Source organism: Pelodiscus sinensis, chromosome 5 (genome assembly GCF_052426305.1).
Source record: "Pelodiscus sinensis isolate ZL-2025 chromosome 5, ASM5242630v1, whole genome shotgun sequence".
NCBI classification, from domain to species: Eukaryota; Metazoa; Chordata; order Testudines; family Trionychidae; genus Pelodiscus; species Pelodiscus sinensis.
Window position 1 is genome coordinate 107,407,706 of NC_143056.1, and position 15,928 is coordinate 107,423,633.

At 45.3% G+C, this 15,928-nt stretch overlaps 1 protein-coding gene across 2 annotated transcripts in view; it reads right to left on the reverse strand.

The window, feature by feature from the left end:
- ZNF143 (zinc finger protein 143) overlaps window positions 1–15,920 on the reverse strand; it is a 140,483-nt gene extending 124,563 nt beyond the window's left edge. Inside the window, exon 1 of one of the 2 annotated variants that reach the window (XM_075927952.2) lies at window positions 15,777–15,920. The gene's annotated coding sequence lies outside the window, so the exon portion shown is untranslated. Of the gene's footprint in view, window positions 1–15,044; window positions 15,347–15,776 lie in introns of those variants that run through there. The other variant, XM_006129090.5, reaches the window with a different exon arrangement.
- Between the last annotated feature and the right edge of the window lie 8 nt (window positions 15,921–15,928).

Sequence of the window (15,928 nt, forward strand, 5' to 3'; positions counted from 1 at the left end):
ATTGGGTTATGAATACCTACAAAGTCAGCAGCTAGTAATTTGGCAGGAGGTACCTACAACTGAGAGCTGGACGAATGAGAATGATAGCTAGCAAAGAGAAGTTAGGAATGAAGTGGTTAGTTGAGAAATAGAAAACTGGATTTTGGAAGTGAGACAAAGAAAATTGAAAAAGGAGTAATGATAGTAGCAGGATCCCTACACAGAGAGGAGAAACAAGGCAGTCACTGAGGAGAAGCTAACAAGAAGCAGTGTCAGGGAAAGGAAAGTGAGCTGATGAGAGAGCAAGAGGAAATTAAAAGACCACAGAAGAAACAAAGCAGGAAGGGGAAAAAAGCCTGTGAAAAATCTACCTGGAAAGGTATGTTAGCTGCTAGTTATACCCTCTCCTTGTAGATGGTGTTGTGAAATGTCTGGAATAATAAATATTAATTTTATTTATAAAAAAGACACCCCTTTCGTGCTGTACAATAAATTTAAAAAAAAAACCTCATGAAAACTAAAAAACAGGACTACAGAACTACAACCAGAATGATAAAAGACACATAGCCCTATAACAGAGAACAAAGAAAAAGAAACAATGCCAGAGTTCACTGATGAAGATTGAAACTGCAATTCTGAAATCTGCAAAACAGTGGATCATGTGTAAAGTAGGGATGTAAGCAACTAGTTCACTATTCAATAAGCATATGCTTATTGTGTAGTCAAGTTATGACTCTAGAAGTCGCTTTCCCGCTACCCACTGCCTGCCTCTTTCAGAGGCAGCAAGGGTGGGGAGAGCAGGAGCCAGTGCTGGGGGAGCTGATTCAAAAGCCAGTTCCCCCCGCACCATATGCAGGGGGGCAAAATAGGCAGATGCATAGCAGGGGACTGGGCACAAGCCAGGAATAAGCTGATTCCCGGCTCGTGACCAGTCCCCCTCTTAATATGTTTAAAATGCAGAGCTGCAGCAGGATTAGCTCCTCGGCCAGGAGCAAACCCCACTGCAGCTCTGCAGTTTCCCCCTTATCAACTAATCGAGTGGTCCATGGAAATTCCATCAACTACTTGATTAGCTGATTACCTGCCATTTAACATCCCTAGTGTGAAGTAGGGATGTAAAACTCCGTTTAATCAGTTAACTGGTTAAATGCTATGTTTAACTGGTTAACAGCTTAACCGGGATTCCGTGGGCAGGGGGACCGCTACAGCCTGGCCAGGCCACCACGCTGCAGACTGCTCCGGCCAGGCCGGGCCTGCCACAGCGCAACACAGGCAGGCCACTGGTTAATTGATTACAACCTTTGAAGGTCTGTCCCTGTCAAACTTATTTAAGCATTGTCTGAACTACAGTTTTAGATAACAGAGTGCTGGGTTTCTTCAGCTCTGGGGGTGCTCAACCCACTTTTCTGCTCTAACCTGACCTTCACTGAAACCTTTCCCCACAAACCCCTACTCCAACTCCAGGCCCCACACCCATCCCAAGCTCCACCTTTCCCACCCAGTTCCACCCCCTGACCCAAGTGTTCCCCATCCTCACCCCAGATTCTCCACCAAGGAGCACCTGATTCCTTGGTGGGCACCACTTGGGACACCAAGGAACAGGTGATTACAGCAGTTGGGCAGCACTTGGGGGGAAGAAAGGGAAGGAGTTGACTGGCAGGACTGCCAGCAGACAGAAGATGCTTGGTAGGAGCTGACTGCCAGCCTGTACTAAGCACCTAGGGATGTTAGATAGCAATTAATTGAATAGTTAGGTAAATGCATGAATTTCAGCAGTTACATGATTATTTGATAGTCCACGGGTGCGGGGGCGGCAGCCAGTGCGCTCCTGGCCCCACTCCTGGGAAGCCCCCTTCCACCCTGCACTGCTGCCTCAGAGGCAGTAGCATGGGGTGGCAGGTGGGAGCCAGTCTGCAAGGGAAGCCTATTCAACTCCCTGATGTATAGGCAGCAGTGTGGGGCTGTGCCTGCACCCCATGGAAGAGCCTCTGTCAGTGGCAATCCTGGGTCCTCCATGAACAGAAGCTGCTCGGCAGCAGCTTCTCCTACCCTCTCCCTGCACTGCTGCCTCTGACAGAGCACTGGCTCCTGCCTCCCCTCTGTGGGAGGCAGCGAGGAGTGGGGACTAGAAGTTCCACAGAGCCAGCATGTGAGGAGAGCCAGCTCCTCATGTGTATTGGCCCCCACCTGTCCCCACCTCCACTGCTGCCTCTGATAAAGACACAGCAGCCCGGGGGTAGAGAGCCGATATGCACAGGAAGCTGGCTTGAAAGTCGGCTTCTCACATGTACCGACTCCCACCTGCCCCTCTCACCCTCCACGCTGCTACCTCTCTATCAGACTCCATGGATCCAATGCTCACGGGGAGCTGGCTTAAATGAGGCAGCAACGGGAGGGAATGTGTGTAGTCAATAAGATCAGATAATTGTGTTTTCGACTACATGTTGACATCCCCATAAGCATCCACTCATTCACTTGTGATGTTCGGTACCATAACACTTCTATACAGTTTCTCTCACAACTGTAAACACTAAAGCAGACACTTACAAAATGAGTCATGCCCTAGAATAAACATTTACAGTTATGATGGTTAACATGTTAATGAGCAATTAACATACATTAGCGACAGCCTACAGCGTTTCCACTCATTTATGCTTTTATGATAAGTATGAACGAGGGTGATTGCGTGTCTGAGTTTACATATTGTTGATTTAAGCTGGTGGCAAAGAGGATGTGTATGCTGCCTTGAGAGGCTGCGTGTATGGTGGCTGCTTGATTTGTCTCTGGAGGATTCAGTGTTGATTTTGTGGGTAGATAAAAGAACGGTTACTTACCTGTAACTGTTGTTTTTCGAGATGTGTTGCTCATGTCCATTCGAATCAGGGATGCGCACCGTGTGCACCGCATCTTCCGGAGCGTTTTCCCTAGCGGTACCCATAGCGCCAGCAGGGCGCCCCCTGCATTGGTGCCGCCATGGCGGAGCATAAATAGCCCTGTTGGTGCTCCCCCACCTCAGTTCCTTCTTGCCGGATGCTCCGACGAACGGGAGGGGGGAGAGGGGGGAAGAATTGAATGGACATGAGCAACACATCTCAAAGAGCAACAGTTACAGGTAAGTAACCGTTCTTTTCTTCTTCGAGTGGTTGCTCATGTCCATTCGAATCAGGTGACATCCAAGCCAACCCCACTCCACGGAGGAGAGGTCGGAGCACCCAGAAAGAGAAGTCCACAAAAGTTGAACAACCCTGATGCTGGCATGGCACCTTTTAAAACTGGGTGATCCCGGCATAATTGTTCATTCAGACTTGGTGAACAACTCAAGGAAAAAAAAAGGGGGTTTTTTGTTGTTGTTTTTTTAACAAACAGAATTACACTACTAACTACTCTAACACTAACAAACTAAGAAGAACAAGTAACTATCTAACACTAATCTCCCTTTCTGCTGGCAGGAGGGGGAGCGTATGTAAAGTCCGTCTGCGGCCGCGGATGGTTAAACCTCAGCTGGAACGGTGCGAGACAGCAGGAGCGCATGCACGGGCCGGCAGGGCTACTGCTAAGTAAGATTCTCCGTTTGTGGCGCCGGGACGAGCCCAGCACCTTGAGTGGAGCACCCACGGGGACACTACTCGATGAAGAATAAGGGTAATGATTGGCTGAATTACCTCTATTATTACAATGGTTTAGGACTCTTGTCATGACATTTAGCTGTACACTACAGCTGTAATTAGTAAAGTTGAAATGGCTAACATAACCCTGGGTATGTCTAAACTAAACTTCACCCCTCTGGAGGCAGAGGGATGTAAATTAGACATATCAAAAGTGCAAATGAAGCCAGATTTAAATATCCCACGCTTCATTTGCATAAATGCGGCCGCCGCTTTTTTCTGAAATGGGGCTTTTTGAAGAAAAAAAAAAAAGACAGTTTAGACAGGGCATTTTTGGAAAAAAGCAGCGGCCACTATCATGCAAATGAAGTGTGGGATATTTAAATCCCGGTTTCATTTGCACTTTTGATACATCCAATATATATCCCTCTGCCAACACAGGAGTGTAATTTAGACATACCCCCTACATCCCCCCACCCTTTTTCAATACAGGTAGTCCCCGGGTTACGTACAAGATAGGGACTGTAGGTTTGTTCTTAAGTTGAATCTGTACGTAAGTCGGAACTGGTGTCCAGATTCAGCCGCTGCTGAAACTGACCGCCAGTTCTGACTTACATACAGATTCAACTTAAGAACCTCAAGTGAGCTGCTGCTGGAACTGATCAGCAGCTGATTCCAGGAAGCCCGGGGCAGAGCAACTGTGCCTCGGGCTTCCGATAGTCAGCGCTGGTCAGTTTCAGCAACGGCTGACTTGGGGACGTCTGGGGCAGAGCAGCTGGGGTGCTGCTGGGTTGCTCCAGTAGCACCGCTCCTCGGCGCTACTGGACCAACCCGGCAGCACCCCAGCTGCTCTGCCCCAGGAGTCCTGATTCAGCCGCTGCTGAAACTGACCAGCAGCGGCTGAATCAGGACGCCTGGGGCAGAGCAGTTGGGGTGCTACCGGGTTGGTCCAGTAGTGCCCAGAGCGGCGCTGCGGGACCAACCGGCAGCGCCCCAGCTGCTCTGCCCCAGGGTCCACAACAAAAGCCTGGTCTGCTGGGGGGGCCACACTAGCTGCACCCCGCCCCCCCAGCAGACCAGGGACACAGGGAGCAAAGCGGCAAAGCCTCAGAAGCACGGGAACCCGCCGCTGCTGCGGGTTTGCTCCCGGTGCCCCTGGTCTGCTGGAGACGGTCCCCAGCAAACCAGGGGCACCGGGAGCAGCTTTTCTCGCCCCGGAGCTCGAGGTGGCTGACCGCTGCCTGTGAGCTCCGGGGAGAGAAAGCCCCGTTCGTAAGTGCGGATCCGACGTAAATCAGATCAGCGTAAGTCGGGGACTGCCTGTACTATGGTTAATTTTTTTACAAACTCTATCTTGAAAGACTGGTTAGGGTACATCTACACAGCACCCTTACTTCAAAATAAAGTAAATTATGTAGCTTTTTTCATGTTTATTTCAAAATAAAGTGCTATTGTGGGAAGGGTCCTGTCTGAAAGAAATTCAGCCAGTAAGACTTTTGAAGCATGTGGTGAGAGAGATCTTTTGCTCTGAATTCGCTTAGCTTGTTAAATTAGGTATTAATTGCACTTTACCTTTTTACTCCTTTATAACCAAATTCTGACTTTTAGTCCTCATTATTTGTAATCACTCAAAATCTATTTTTTCTGTAGTTAATAAACTTGTCTTATCTTTGACAACCTACCCCCTACACACATACCCATCACCCTCCCCCATCAGTGACTGGGCGGGGCTGATTAATTACCAGTGAAGCTGTGCTGCCAGGCAGCTTAGAGGGAACAACCAAGTGGAGTATCAACAACTGGCTTCTCCCCCCATTGCTGCCTCTCTGAGAGGCGCAGGGGGAGGGGAGGGGAGGGGGAAACAGGAGCTGGTGCACTGCAGAGCCAGCTTAAAAGCTGATTCTCCCCAGCATCTTCTCTGCAATGCTGCCTTCAGGATTCCCCCCCCCCCCAAATCAGAGACAGCTGGACAGGGGGGGTAGGGGAACCTGCCCTGGCAGCAGCCCCTGCCTGTCGCCAACTCTGGCCGTTTCAAACAGGGCCTGCTGGACTCAGGGTGAGCTCAGTTCCAGCTTTTACCACATTTAAAATGCAGAGCTGCAGTACAGGTGGCTCCTAGAGCCAGCACCTGGTGGGACTGCTCAGTCCTGGCTCAAGCTGGCTCCTGGAGCTACCTCTGCTGCAGCTCTGCAGAGTGGTCCTTAGTGATTAATTGTGTCATTGATAAAATTTGTATCAACGACACAATTAGTCAGATCAACGACACAATTAGTCAGATAACTACCTCAATGTAGACCAGCAGTTAGAGCAGGGGTGGGCAATAATTTTGATGGGGGACCACTCCAATAGTTTAGTAAGTAGTCAAAGCCCACATGGAGAATGTGTGGGATCTGGGATGGAGTTTGGGTGCAGAAGGGAACTTGGGATAAGGGAATGGGGCACAGGATCTGGCAGGGAGTTTTGAGTGTAGGAGGGGGTTGCGACATGGGGCAGTGGGTAGGGGTGCAGGAGAGGATTCTGACCTATAGAAGGGGTTCGGGAAGGAGTGCAGGATCTGAGATGAAACTGTGACTTGGGGCAGAAGTGCAGGGGAGGGAGTTGCAGGGATTTGAATTGTGACTGGGGACGAGATTAGGGTGCAAGGTCTGGAAGGAGGTATGAATGCAAGAGTGGGGGTGCAGAGGGTCTAGATTACATGGGGGAGGGAGGGCTGTAGTGGGGATGCAGAGGTTTCAGGGGGGGGGGCGGGAGGGACTGGGATACTAGAGGCAGGCTCTGGCTGGGAGCCAGCAGGTTCCTCAGCCAGACTCCCTACTTTCCATGCCCCAGCACACCACTCAGAGCAGCCTGCTGCAGGGGCCTTTGGGCAGAAATTGGCCAATGGGAGCTGAAAGACTGGGCCAGGGGCAGGGTAGTACACAAAGCCTTGCCCCTCTATCCTCCAGGCTCACAACACTCACAGAAGAACATGGTCCCACTCTCCGCAGGGAATGGGAGTTGGGCAGGGAGGGAGCCTGGCTGAGGCACCCATGGACTGTATTTTGCCCATCCCTGAATTAGAGGGAGGTAAGACACCAAAGGACTGTTGGGAATCAAAAGAATCGTGAATATCTATTTCTGGCTCTCAAAGGCATTAGGGTTAGTGCCAAGCATATAGATACAGTGCATTAATTCTAAAAGTCAGTGTAGCTAAGTAGACAAGAGCAGGGTCTGCCATGTGAGAGACTCTGGTCAAATTCTAGAACACATTTTGGCCTTTGCATGGCACTTCAGCTTTTTTGCACCTCGAGTTGATGCTTCTTAGTTATAAGCTCATCTAAGGAATAATAACCACCTAATGCAGCTAATTTGGGGATTTTCCTGCAAATAAGATAACTACAAGGCCAAGTTTATCATTACCACAGACAGGTGTACCTTAATTAACTTCAGCATCGTTACTCCTGCTTATGAGAGTAGTGACTCATTACCCTTTGTGCTTTCTTACGATTGTAGAAGTCATGTTTTTAACCCAAAGAGAAGTGGAGAAAAATACGGGTCATCTTACATTTTCAGTTTAATGTTTGAATCCTCTTTAATAAATTAGGGCTCTACCAAATTCAGACATGAAAAACAAGTAATGGGTCGTAAGATCTGGTCTTGTGGGCTTTGACCCTATCTTATACAGATTTCATGGGTGAAACAGCCATTTCTCAAACTGATTACTAACCCAAAAGAGAGTTGCAAGTGGGTTGCAAAGTTATTTTAGGGCAGTTGCAGTACTGCCATCCTTTAGCACTGCCTTCCAAGCTGGGCAGCTGGAAAGCAGCAGTTGTCAGCCAGGCACTTAGCTTTGAAGGCAGCACCCTGCCACCAGCAGTTTAGAAGTAAGGGTGGTAATACCATACCATGACACCCTTATTTGTGTGCTGCTGCCTTCAGAGGTGAGTGGCCAGAGAGTAGCAGCTGCTGATCAAGGGCCATCTCTGAAGGCAGCAACAGAGAAATAAGAATGGCATGGTATGGCATTGCCACCCTTATGTCTATGCTGCTGCTGGCAGTGGCTCTGCCTTCAGAACTGGGCTCACAGCCAGCAGCCAGCACTCTTCAGCCATCCAGCACTGAAAGCAGCACTGCCTCCAGCAGCACTGCAGATGTACAGGTAGCTGTGGTCAACCTCACCCTTACAATAACTTTGTGACCCTCTCCCACACAACTCTTTTTTGGGACAGAACGAAACCCTACAATTACAACACCATGAAGTTTCAGATTTAAATATCTTAAATCATGAAATTAAAAATTTACAATTTAAAAAATCCTATGACTGTGAAATTGACAAAAATGGACGATGAAATTGGAAGGACCCTATTAATAATGAATATGAACATTGCCAATCCTTGCATTTTATACACAAGAAACTTATAAACCAGTTTGGTTAGACAATTGACATTTTAGAAGTTTTATTTTTCATGATATTATTTAGATTGTAAGCTCTATGGGCACAAACCATCTTTCTGGTTTGTAGAACATCTATAGCACTCTAAAGACCTAGTCCATGATTAGGGCTTAGAGCCTATAATAATACAAATAATACTTTCTAGTGAAATTTTGCACTCTAGTGGTGCCCAAAATGTAGCACACCCTTTAAAGTGTGAGTCTTAAAATATACTGTACAAAGGTTACAAAGAATGCTGGGAATATGTATGTGATTCAGGGTGATCCATGTTAAAATGGCCTCCTCAGCACTATTCCTGAATATGTGCACTTAACTTAGCAAATGAAGGTTCAAAACCTATGTGAAATTATTTTGGTGGTCTTGATACAGTTGAAAATGGGTAAGCTGCTACTAACTGGCATTGATTAGCGATCATGTTAGCAGAAAATTGTACTATTGGTAATGAGGACAGCATTGAAGAACCAAAAATGAAATATGTTCATAAAAGCAGCACTATTATATCAGTTAGCACAACAGCCACACTTGTGCTGTGATTTCTGAATTATTCCACGGATTCCAAAATAGCTTCCTGAAGCAGTGACCCCTGGAAGATTTTGAAAGGCTTTCTGAAAAAAGTCAGATTTAAAAAACCTTCTGGGGAAACAACATGATGTTGAGGTCTCTGGAGAGTGCAGCTTCAAACATCCTTATCCCTGTGCTTTAAAATTCAGAAGGTATAATGGCCAGTTAAGTAGTAGACTGAGGGACAGTTAAACTATTTTCATGGTTAAGATAATTACACCAGTGATCCTATACAAAATGCACTGTATTTCTGGATTTGGCAAAAGGGGCAACAAAGCCTTGCTCAGCACAGCTCAAAGTCAGCCTAATTCAAAACTTGGAGCAAGCCTCTGCGCAACACTGGGAATACATGAGTGAATACAAGACGTGGTACAGATGTATTATGGGCAATTAGCATGCCACATTGCTCCTGTGCAGACAAGGTCAACAAGCACAGAGAATCAATCATTCCTTGAGTCAGAGTGACTACACCTAGAATTAAAAGCAGAGTGAGACTGGTGAGGCAGGGTGGGAAGCTTACACTGCAGTAGCATGGTGCACCTGTCTTGGGAAGAGGATTGTCTCTAGAGCTGCCAACTGGCCAATAAACTCACAGACTTTTTTAAACATAAACATACTCAGTAAGAGTGTCAGTAAAGACAATATTGTAAATGCCTGTAGAATAAATATGAAATTAAAGAATTAGAGGTTAGCTTAAGTTTGGGTAAGAAAATGTGCATTGTAAACAAAAGTCCTGACAACCAAGCGGAAAGATCTTGAAAGTAATAAGGTATAAAGCCGAAAGGAATAAAAGTAGGGATGATATACGATCCAATGAATGACTGATGAGGTAAAAGGAAGTTTCTAAAAAGAAGGCAAGAGAAAAAGAATCTGACTTAGAAGAAGCCAACATGTACTCCCCCCCCCACCAGTGTCATCATAAAAATAAATCCTGTACAAACACAGGTACAATATAAAAACAGTTGCTCCGCACCAAGGACGACTGGTGTTGGGGAGAAACTACGCTGTAAATATTTAAATATTTTCTGGACTGATACTGGACATTAGAGTAGACTGTCTCAAATTGGTTGTTAGCTATAGTATTAATAACTGACATTGTATGTGGAAAGGTATGTAAGTTATGAATTGAAGGGTTCTTTGCCAGTCCCTAACTGCTCATGCTAAACATGCCAGGATGAGACGGTTTTCCCAAGGCCTGCCCTGGACCTTGATCACAAACCTATGAATATTTTGTGATTGCTTACTTTTTAGGGTGCAAGGCATATTTAGAGCAATTGCATAAAACAACACGTGCAGAAATTGTTTTTGTGATGAAATCAAGCATGACAAGTTTTATTACAAAATGATTTTTTTCAGAAAGTTATAAGTGAAAAGAGACAGTATCACAATAAGTACTATATTTTTGCAATTGATTTTAACATTAAAAAAAGCTGAATAAGCAGACGTAAAACCATCATGTTATATAAAGGAGCTATTGCTAGAATACACAAGTACAAGTATGTATAAGGAGTAGGATCCTTGTTCACATAGTTTCTAAAGAGTTGAAATGTAGAAACCTAATTCCTATTCCTCATATAGTCCTGAAAATACTTTCACAATTCTAGAGTGCTTGAGAATGCTAATTTCCGAAGAAAAAGAAGAATTCTGGTTTTATTAATGAGCATTTTCAAAGAAACAAAAGGCAAACGAAGGAAGGCTTGAAGATGTGAAAAAGAGAAGACATGTCATGAGAACAATCTTTTATACTTGATCATCAATGTCAAAAAATGTCAAGCATACTTTTTCAGTGCTGTTTAACTTCATTGCATTTGTCGAAAGTGTCAAAATGAAATCACTAGAAACAATTTCCTGCCACTACACTGATTCAATTCTTAAATTGTACTGAAATTACCAATAAGATTGCCAGCTTTTGTTGTAATTATTGTGATGTAGATATTTATTCACTATTAAACTGGTAACATCTTTTTATTCAGTTTTCAGCATTAACTTAAACATTTGTGGTCAATGTCTTAAGCAAGTATCTGTAGCTCAGAATCAATCCTTTCAATTATTCCACCAAACTTAAAAATATAATTATAAAACGAAGTACAGGCAGTCCCCGAGTTACGCGGATCCGACTTATGTCGGATCCGCACTTACGAACCAGGCTTTTCTTGCCCTGGAGGATGCGGGCGGTGGGACCGCCGCCCTCATCCTCCGGGGCGAGAAAAGCTGCTCCGCGTCTCCCTGGTCTGCTGTTGCTCTGCCCCGGGCTTCCTGGAATCAGCCACTGATCAGTTTCGGCAGCAGCTGACTTGGGGACACCTGGGGTGCTGCCGGGTTGGTCCCCGTAGCGCTGAGGTGCGACGCTGCGGAGACCTACCCAGCACTCCCCCAGCTGCTCTGTCCCAGGCGTCCAGTTTCAGCTGCTGTTGAAACTGATCAGCAGCTGATTCCAGGAAGCCCGGGGCAGAGAAACTCTGCCTCGGGCTTCCTGTAGTCAGCCGCTGGTGAGTTTCAGCAGCGGCTGAATCTGGGTGCCAGTTCCGACTTAAGTACAAATTCGACTTAAGTACAAACCTACAGTCCCTATCTTGTACGTAACCCGGGGACTGCCTGTATAGGTTTGTACGTTAAGCAACAGACATTAAAAGACACCATGCATGGTTAAATATTCTTAAAGAGTAGGGAAATAGTTGCAAAGTTCTATTATCATTTACTTGACATAAGCTCATGAACTATCCCTATTTTATTCTGGCCTGTTCTAAGAGGCAGGCATACAATTGCGCACACATAAGTATAGGATGCTTTCAGATTATTTTCAATCAACAATAAAGCACTGAGCGGGAACTAGACTGGAACCAGCTAGGCAGATGGACTGAGTGCAACCAGGGAAAGGAAGATAATAGGAGTGACTAGAGAGAATGAGAGGTTGGGATTGGCTCAGTAAAATATACATGTTTGGACTTGGACTGGAACATAGACATATCTTGAGCACTGCATTTTGGGCAAATAAAGCATTATGTAATGCTAAGTACTTTGAAAAAATCAGATCCACAAGATCTATTTAGACCCAAAAATCTGTGTTTTTTACCTTAATCTCTTTGAGCCTCAGCTCCCCCACTATAAAATAGTTATAATGCCACTTTACTTCACCAGGGCATTGTGAAAATAAATTAATGTTTATGAAGTATTCAGATACCACAGATGTACACATGTACAATAAATCAAACACATGTAGACCCAATGAAACCTACATGAAGCCTATAGGATAAATGTTCCTTGAATTGAGGCTTTATAAACTAAACCAGAATAATAATTCTTTAGACACCCTGTTACAATGTTACATAGGAATGACCATACTGAATCAAACCAAAGGTCCAGTTAGCCCAGTATCCTGTGTGCCAATGCCAGATGCCCAGAGGAATGAACAAAACAGGAAATCATCAAATGATCCTTCTCCTGTCATACATTTCCAGCCTCTGACAGATAGAGGCTAGGGACATCATTCATACTCATCCTGGCTAATATCCACTGATGGACCTAACCTCCCTGAATTTATCTAGTTCTTTTCTGAACCCTGTTAAAGTCCTGGTCTTCACAAAGTCCTCTGGCAGGCAGTTCCACAGGTTTAATGTGTGCTCCACAAAGAAAAACTTCCTTTTGTTTGCTTTAAACCTGCTACCCATTAATTTCATTTAGTGACCCCTAGTTCTTATGTTATGGGAACAAGTAAATAACTAATTCATTTTTCTACACCTGTCATGATTTTATAGACCTCAATCATATCCCCCCCTTTAATATCCTCTTTTCTGAACTGAAAAGTCTCATTCTTTTTAATGTATCTTCATATAACACCCATTCCAAACCCCTAATCATTTTTGTTGGCCTTTCTGATCCTTTTTCACTGCCAATGTGTCTTTCAAAATGAGGCGACCATATCTGTACATAGCATTCAAGAGGGGGTACAACATAGTTTTATATAGAGGCAATAAGATATTCTTATTCTCTACTCCTTATTTAATGATTCCTAACATTGTTTGCTTTTTTGACTGCTGCTGTATATTGTGTGAATGTTTTCAGAAAACGATATACGACTCCACGATCTCTCTCACATAGTTATAGCTAAATTAGTCCCCATCATTTTGTATGTATAGCTGGGATTATGTTTTCCAATGTGCATTAAATTTAATATTGATAAATGTAAAGTAATTTGTCATTTTGTTGTCCAATCACTTAGTTCGTGAGATCTTTTTGAAGCTCTTCCTAGTCTGCTTTGGTCTTAAGTATCTTGAGCAGTTACCTGCAGATTTTGCCACCTCACTGTTTACCGCTTTCTCCAGATCATTTATAAATAGGTTGAATAGGATTGGTCCCATATGGAACCCTGGGGGACACTAGTTACCTCTCTCCATCCTGAAAACTTACCATTTATTCCTACCCTTTCTTTCCTGTCTTTTTAACCAGTTATCAATTCCCCTTATCCCATGACAACTTACTTAAGAGCCATTTGGGGAGATAGATTTCCAGAAATCCATGGACAAGGTAAGTACACTATATCCACTGAATCCCTCTTGTCTGCTGACCCCCTTAAAGAACTCTAGCAGATTAGTAAGGATTGATTTCCCTTTATAGAAACCATGTTGACTTTCCCCCAACAAATTATATTAATCTTTTCTGACCATTTTATTCTTTACTATGTTATTCCACAACTATCAGAAAGAGGCAATTTATGCGGACTGCAGTAAACTCTGAGGATGATGCTCACTGGTAAAATAATTTTAATGTTTATTTCATGTAGTTTAACTATATGTATAGTATTTCACTCATCATCTTAAGTAAACAGTTATTTTCTTTACTGATTAAGTTGAAAAATATTGCTATAAAAATAATATTCACTCTTACTCCTCTAGAACTGGAGTGGGGAAACATTTTTTGGGCTGGGAGCTGCTTACCCACAGAATAATCAGTTCTTCGCACTTAAGCGAGAAGCCCCTGACTGAGGGTATGTCTACACTGCATTCCTCAGGTTTAAGGGTTATTTTGAAAGAAGGCTTTTTTCCTCAAAATAACCCCATCTAGACTGCTTTTTATCTTTTGAAATAGGGTATATCGAAAAACCGCCTGGATGCCATTAATGCAAATGAAGCACAGGAAATTCAAATCCACGCTTCATTTGCAATTTTGCTCGGCTGCATTTGCATTCCTCTCTAGAAAGAGAAATACTGCAGACATACCCTGAGAAGGAAAAATGCACTCCTCACTCTCACACACCAGAGCCTACAGGAGCCCAAACTAGATTTTGTATGCTCCAGCCCTGTGGATGGATGGCAGGGGGCTAGAATCCCAGCACAGGTTTCCCAATGGGGGGGAGAGGGATCCCTGAGCCTGGGGGGCTGGCTCCAGGCAAGCTGGGAGCCATATCCGGCATATGGGCCTGAGGTTCCCCACCCATGCTCCAGAAAATGTGGAAGTCTCATAGGATCGAGCCATCACAAAATTAATTAAAATGAAATCTAAAAAGCTAAGCCATTAAAGCTTGCCTGTTACAAAGTACCTTAGAAATTCTAAAAATATATTTTCATAACCAAAAGTTAATTTTATGCAGTTATTCCAAATATACATTCCTTTACCCCCGGATACAAGTTATTAAAGACAAATTGTAACTATTACCTATCTGAAACCACCATGACAGACATTATTTCTGCTACAGAAAAAAGGCCTCTAATTGGGAAATTTATAAGACTGGAACCAAAATTTTAAGATATGTCCTAGAAAAGTATTATTTACAATCTTTAAAAATAAACCAAATTCCAATAAAAGTAAATATTTAAGCATACTTTGCAAGTTAATGCAAATTGTAAAACTTCAAATTTAAGCCACAATGCTGTATATAGAACACAACTGCTGGATTTCTTTTTTTTTTTTAACTTACTTTTTATACCACTCATCTTAAAATCATAAGACACCTTAATTGTTAAAAGTATATGGACATCTATTTGTAAAAGTAATGAGTTTTTTCCTACCATTGGATTTTCTGTAAAATTCTGGAGAAAAGTTAAAAAAATGCTGAAATAATGCTATGTTAAAAAAAGCCCTACCGCCATATGCTTTTTTATGAGCTGATAAAAGTTTATTTTAGTGTATCTGACAATGCAGGGTTAGTGAAACATTATGTATGCTCATGGCACTGTATACAAATAGTGGTGATAGAACAGCAGCTTCCTCACGAATGAGTTACTTCCCAACTTTCACTGTGGGAGAGCCCTTCACTGGTGCGGTTCTCTTTAATGCTGCTTTATAAACCTTTCCTGCTCGAGCATGGAGAACTGTTTGTTGATTGGCAAATTTAAGAACTCCCTCGTTCACTGTCACTGCAGCACCCCTCCCAAACCTGACTTGACGCTTCCAACGTGGCTCCAGGGCCAAGCATTTTTAAGGGAAACTGAACCACGCTAGACACGTCCTCCCTCACACCCCACCAGTACCTGCAAACTTGTATTTGCCGAACTGGGCAAAAGGCAATTTTAAGTGCGGCGGGATCGGCAGACTCCATCCCTTAAACACGCAACAGTAATACCAGAGCAAGGAATCTGCAGAAGCCCTTTCAGCAGCGCCACGGCTCCATGCCTGCATCGCACTACGAGCGCTGCCCCCGCATCTCTCCAGCGGGAGGCGGCGCTGGGGGGCGCCTGCCCCCGAGGCAGAGCGACGCGTGCGGCAATGGAAAGTCGCGGCTGCAGGGTGCGCGGGCAGCGGCGACGACACCCGCCCAGGCAGAGACCTGCTCCGTGACGCAGCGCGCCCAGGCCGCCCTCCCTTCGAGGCCGGGTTCAGAGCAAAGCCCCCGCGAGCGGAGCCGCTCCGGCTTAGGCACCTCCCCGCGCCCGGGCCGGGGCTTGTGGAGCGGCTCGGCAGCTGCCTGGGCCCCGAGCAGCGTCCCGAGGCCCCAGCGCCGGCGGGCGGGTACTGGTGCCGCTGAAGCGGCGGGCGTAGAAAGCAGAATGGGGGAGGGGAGGAAAACGTCCAAGGCGGGCGCGCGGAAGAACCGCGGCTTTATTAATGTCAGTCGGCGCTGCCCCGCTCGCTAGCTGCCCCGCTCCGCTTCCCCACGCGCGGCGCGGAGGGACCGGGCCCGGCGAGTCGGTGCAGCAGTCCCAGCCGGAGATGGCGGTGGGTAGAATAAGGCACACTGGGTAAAAACACATTTATATACTAACCTCGCCGAGAAATTTTCCAACAATTCCTCCGTCCGACCACCATGCACCAGGACAGGAAACGGCCGCCTCAGCGCCCGCCCGCTCCAGCACCGCCCAGAGCCGGGCGGGCGGGCCCCGCAACCTGCACTCGCCGCGCCGCCATTGGACAGCCA